The sequence below is a fragment of the Cupressus sempervirens genome, chromosome 5 (genome assembly GCF_028749045.1).
Source record: "Cupressus sempervirens isolate cs-2001-9-10 chromosome 5, ASM2874904v1, whole genome shotgun sequence".
NCBI classification, from domain to species: domain Eukaryota; kingdom Viridiplantae; phylum Streptophyta; class Pinopsida; order Cupressales; family Cupressaceae; genus Cupressus; species Cupressus sempervirens.
The window spans coordinates 815965234-815971413 of record NC_143122.1 but is presented as its reverse complement, the minus strand read 5'-3'; the positions used below and the strand labels follow the sequence as shown (position 1 = coordinate 815971413).

At 33.9% G+C, this 6180-nt stretch overlaps 1 pseudogene across 1 annotated transcript; it reads left to right on the top strand.

Annotated features, from left to right (window-relative positions):
- Positions 1-3692: 3692 nt before the first annotated feature.
- On the top strand, positions 3693-4475 carry LOC149558398 (calcium-binding protein KIC pseudogene; annotated as a pseudogene). The gene has a single exon (XR_016365032.1). The product of XR_016365032.1 is annotated as a calcium-binding protein KIC pseudogene (transcript).
- Positions 4476-6180: the final 1705 nt, after the last annotated feature.

Below are 6180 nucleotides of genomic sequence, written 5' to 3'. Positions count from 1 at the left end.
AGTAAAATATCAGTTCAATTGAATCTTAAATTAAATCTAAATAAAGAAATTAAGTATATTAATAAAAAAATATGTCAAAAAAATTAATTCTAAATACCAAATTTAATGTTTTTTAAAGAAACTAAATTAAAAATACGTAATTCATTAATTTAATAAATTAAATATGTGTCAATAAAGGCAAGAGCCTACAAAACAATGATAAATTGTGAGCCTCTTATTGGAGAGGTCTTGGTTCTACTCTACAAAAGCTTAATAAATTGCATAATAATAGTAAATTTTGGCTTCGACCTCAAAACTACACACTTTAGCTCTAATAACAATATCACAATTTAACTTACCCTAAAAAATACCTCCTACTTATACATTATTATTTTTTTAATTTAAAGTTTACTTACATAATTGCACTTTTATTTTATTACTTTTAATTAAAAACATACAAAGATATACATTAGAAATAATGTAAACATTTGAAAATTCTAAATAAAATATATATTAAAAAAAGAATAAGAAAAAGAAAATAACTCTTAATAAATAAATCAAAGAAAATAACGCCTAATAAATAAATAAAAGGAAATAACTCCTAATAAATAAATATATAATAATGATTTTATAAAAATATAATAAAATTACCTCATATATTTTATGCCCCTTATTTCTAATGATAGAATTGAGTCCCATCAATGATGGCACATTCCCCTCCTAAGACATGTAAGATGAGGCACCCCTAACGATACCCTCAATATGAATGATCAACAATGAGTGGACAATTGGTCATGTCTTTGAAACCCACTAACTTCCTAAAGATATAAGAAAACACATACCTTCTTGGAAACCCATAAATTCTTGAATATAAAAGAAAGCAAATAGGGTGTTGAAAAACTTTCTTCAATATTAAAATAATAATAATTAAAAATAATTCATGTATCGTGGAATATGATACCATAGAATAATTAAATTCATATTTTTTGACACGTCACACCCTTCAAACTAACTACTAACTACTTCCATCCTTTCATTTTTAAGTTTGCTTATTGTGGAAGTCTCTCGCAAACTTATACAACGTGGAAAAACTGCTAGATGATAAATATGAAATTGCCATTTTTCTAGACGAATAAGGGGTTCACAACCAGATGGCAAGAAAAAATAACAATCAGAAAGACCCTAAAATTTGGTTTGCCCTATAATAAAGAGGTGACCGTGAGGCCCACTGCATGCCAGTTCGTGCTTGCAAAAGACAAAAAGTGGTGTATGATGATTGTGAAATCCAACGGCGAGTGGTGTTTCAATTGTCTTGCACGTTCCTTGTATGCTATGAGCCGTTGATACAATAAGTTGTTCACTTCAATATAGGTAAGCCTTCGGTGTAATTCGATCTTATGTGGCTTACACATCACATACTAAGGCAAGGGTCCCATGAGGGGGGCTTTGACTCTATTTTTTTGAGAATAGAGGTCCCATGAGAAATTTTTTTGGGGGCTAGAGGATTATTTAGAATCTTTTCCTCCAAAATAGGAACCCCTATTTTTTAGCCCTCTTAAATTGAGTGGGCGAAAAAGAGTTGGGGCTACTTATGGAAATGTTATGCCACATGGCAAGTTGTACTCATTCTTTCCCACTAAAAACAATGCTTTTACATTTTAAAGTATTTTTAATTTTTAAAATCTTCTCAACTTCCACAAATTTAGTACCTGAGGTTTTTAAACCAAAATACATGAGACCACTCACCTTTAAACATTCCTAAAAACTCTTAGCGACCACTTGCTCTATTTTGAAGGAAGCCCCCTACATGGGACCCCAACCTAAACTTCATTCTAAGACTAACACCATGTTCCCATGTTGCTGCTTAAATCGATTTTGTGCTTAAATTTAAGTAGTATAGTATTCCCATGCAAAATAAAGATTGTAGGAAAAGGAAAATTTAGAATCTTTTCCTAATTTTGTGGGGCGGCTATTTTTTAGCAAACAAAAATAAGGCTGGGGTCTCATGGAAGCCAGCTTCCTCAAAAATAGAGCTGCACTCACTGAGATTTTTAAGGAAATTTGTAAGCTGAGAGGTCCTATGGATTTTGTAATTTGAGTTTCAGCTCTCAAATTTAAGGAAAAAATTTCTAAAATTTATTTTATGATAAAAGACTTTTTTAGTTTCAAAGTCTCAGTTTTTGACAAATGGCTAGATTTTTTCCTAAGCTAGTAGGGCTATTTCTAACCCCACCCCATTTTCATTCGCTTCCTAAAAAAGCAAGGCTCCTATTATGAAGGAAGAGATTCTAATTAAACCTGTAGCCCCTCAAAAAATTTCTTATGGGACCACCTGTACCTAAAAAATATACCTGTAGCCCCCCCTCATGGGACCCCTGCCTAAGCTATGGAAAACAAGGGGGGACTAGAATATTGAAAAAAGTGACACATGTCTTCACCACTTTTTTTCATACTCTTTTTATTTGCCTATATTTTAGTTCTCATAATTATTTACAAGTGAAATGGTTAAAAATTGATTTAAAAATAATATTTAGAACACTGCTTGAAATTAAGCAACAAATATTATAATCTATGGGGCGACTATACAAAACAATGAGCAGTTGTTGCCAGCAAAAATAAGCTAAGCAGCTGCATGGGGACATGCTCTAAGGCTGGGGTCTTATGAGGGGGGGCTACAAGTCTATTTTTTAGATATATGAGGTCCCTTAAGAATTTTTTTGGGGGGCTACAGGGTTAATTATAATCTTTTCCTTCATAATAGGAGCCCCGCATTTTTAGGAAGCGGATGAAAATGGGATGGGGCTGGAAATAGCTCCACCAGCTTAGGAAAAAATGTAGCCATTTGTCAAAAACTGACACTAAAAAACTAAAAATGTCTTTATTGTAAAATAAATTTTAGAAAGTTCTTCCTTAAACTTAGAAGCTGAAACTTTAAAGTGAAATAAATTATAAAATCCATAGGACTGCTTAGCTTAAGAATTTCCTAAAAAATTTCGGCGAGTGCAGCTCTATTTTTAAGGAAGCTGGCATCCATGGGACCCCAACTTAAAAGTGTTAAAAAGTCAAAGTTGACTTATTTTTTCAAGATTAAGGTAGGGGTTCCATAGAGGGGGCTTGGGCTCTACTTTTTGGAGCTAGAGGTCCCATGGATTTTTTTGGGAGGAGCTAAAGTTTTAATTAGAATCTTTTCCTATTTTATAGGAGCCCCTACTTTTTAGCTTTTTCATTTTGAGCGGATGAAAAAAGGGTGGGGCTGAAATTAGTCCCAATAGTTTGAGAGAGAATTTTACCACTTGTCAATAACCTATTTTCATTTTCCCACCAAAACTAAAATAATCTGGCTAAAGTTATAAAGAGATACAATTTTTATATTTAAAATAATGTTATCATAAATTCAAAATTTAAGTGCTCTATTTCTAAGACGGGTACCTATAGGACCCAACCTATTTTTCTCTTTAATATTATGTGATGTGGGTGACCTATATTATGACATTTTTGACTCTAATCTATTTTACATTCCATTATTCAACTATTGTATACATATGTTCCATGATGAACCAATAAGACCAATGAACTTTGGAAATTCATTCCCATTAAAATGGAAGGCTTGAGATAGTGATTACTATTTGGAGTCAAAGTCGTTATAGACCATGCCATCTTCCCAAATCAAGATGAGGTGGCCGCCAAAAATCCCCTGTATACCACTAACTTTGTCAACTGACGCATATTCGAGAAGATCCATTCGAAGGCAACTTCCAGGAAAATCCGAGCTCTGGGTGCAAGTTGGAAATCGTCTGCAACCACCCATTTTTAAACAGCCATTTGGTCGTCTCGTGACAGATTCCTGTATCCTTTGAACGGCTGGCCGGCAATTCAGCAGTTTCCTCCCAATTTCTCATATTTTCACAGCCCATGATTTCCCAGCAGGCGGACGGTGCACACGCTATAAAATCCCCCCATTTGAAGTATTACACAGTTCAAGTCTGTTTGGAGAATTCGATCGAAAGTTCAAAGCTTCGATTCAGCGCTTCAATTAGGAATTTTCAATGGCGGAGTTCCAGGATTTCTTGCCAACAATGGCGGAGAAAATGGGGGCAGAGGATTTTATGGCGGAATTGTGTAATGGGTTTCGGCTTCTAGCAGATCCCCAATTGGGCGTGATTACTTTGGAGAGCCTGCGGAAAAATTCTGCCGTTTTGGGGTTGGATTCCTTAACGGATTCAGAACTCCGGGCGATGGTGCAGGAAGGGGATCTGGATTGTGATGGTGCTCTGAATCAACATGAATTTTGTGTGTTGATGATTAGAATGAGCCCTTCTTTCATAGACGAGGCAGAGAAATGGCTTGAGAGTGCTCTGCTTCAAGAATTTGAAGAAACCATATAGCACTGTTAAAAATAGAGACGGATTTTTGTCTGCCCTGCATACTGGCGGGTCAAATTTTACTGGGTCATTGGAAAAATTTCCAAAATTGAAATAGCAATGAGGGTTTATGAATTTGCTGTCTTTCTGAAATGAGGGTTTATTCTTTTCTTTCAAACTCTGTCTGGAATGGATGTGGATTTTTTCAGAATTTTGTTTCATCACTGAGTTAATTTTAACTTGCATACAAATTGGCAGAAATTTTATTGAGTTTTTAATTTCTGTATTAATTGGGATAAGTTTTGACTGTAATGAGCTGTTGTTTTTCTCTTGCGGTTGAATTTATGAAGGCTTCTCAGTCTTCAATGGCTGCGCTCAAATTTTCTAGATATATAACAATCTTGCTGTTTTGTGGTAGATCACTTGTCAATTACACCTGAGTTGCTGCTCTCCTTATCCACAGACAAAGAATTGGTTTAAAATTAGATGATACTTGCTGATATGATAATGCACTTTCAGACATCCCACAATCCTATTGTCTTAAACTTTTTCAATATTTTCTTCCTTCAGAGCATCGAATCCTAAGAAGAGTATGTTGATTAAAAGTGAAGAAGCCTAAGGAGGGTGGACATTAAGAAAATTTAATGGAGAGGAAGTTGAAGGCAACAGAAATCCCTGTTAAACCTGTTGTAAAATCAAAACACTGAGAAGACAGAAAAGCAGGAATTTGGTGAAATGTTCATGAGAACTTCTATGATACTTCCAGAAGAGATTCGGTGAAATATATGAGTTTTGTCGAGGCAAAAGTTTGATTCGTAAAATCATGAAATCTAGTCTACACATGTTCAGTTCCAGTGGAGAACGTGAAAATCAAATATCAATCAAATATCATCTCCTACTTATCAATCAAATATCAACTAATGAGAAAAGATTGTTAATGAGAAAAGATTGTAGTGCAGACTGTAGAAGCATATCTTAATGAATGTATTAAGAGATGAATTGACCAGTCGTAAGATTCAATTATTTCACAAGCAAATAGTTTTATGGCTTTACGTGTATCCTTGAGAACTACAGACAAAATGTATACCATTAGAAATTTTGAAGACAAGTAAATTGAGAACCAGTGAACGTTTTTTTCAAATCTCTTATGTAATGACCCGTACTAATAGGTCACTAAACAAAATCTTAAATTTAATACACTACAAATTTAATTGTCGAAATAAAAGAAATAATAGTGCCAATGTATTCATTCAATGAAAACCAAATGTTTTTACAAATTATATGGCAAATTTCAACACCAAAACATTATGACATAGCACATTACAGAGAAACCCTAACTGGCTGTATACAATTGAGAACTTGTTGCAACTACAGATTGAAATGAAGAACCTGGATTGATCAAATGGTGGAGACTGAATGCTGAAGATGATATGGTGAAAGTGCAACTCCACTGGAAACTCCAAATTAGCAATTAAGCACAAATGAAAGGACTGAAATATCCTTCCCATAGTTGCAATAATTCAGGTGATCTCTCACACCCTCAAAATTGCATACCAATTGAGAGTTTTCGTTCTCAATGGCCAATTGTGACTATTTGCAGAAACCCTAGGCTCCACAACGCACATAAGCAAAAATCAATAATAAATCTCGATGATAGGCAATGAGCTCTCAATGCCTATTTATTTATTTTTTTCTCGATAGGTTAGCCTCCTTTTTATTTATTCATCACTTCTTCCAACAACCTCTAGAAGATTGTTTTAATGATTTTATAAAATATCACTTTATTGAGTTAATTAAATATAAAGTTATCTTGTAATATATTTTTATTGATAACTTTATA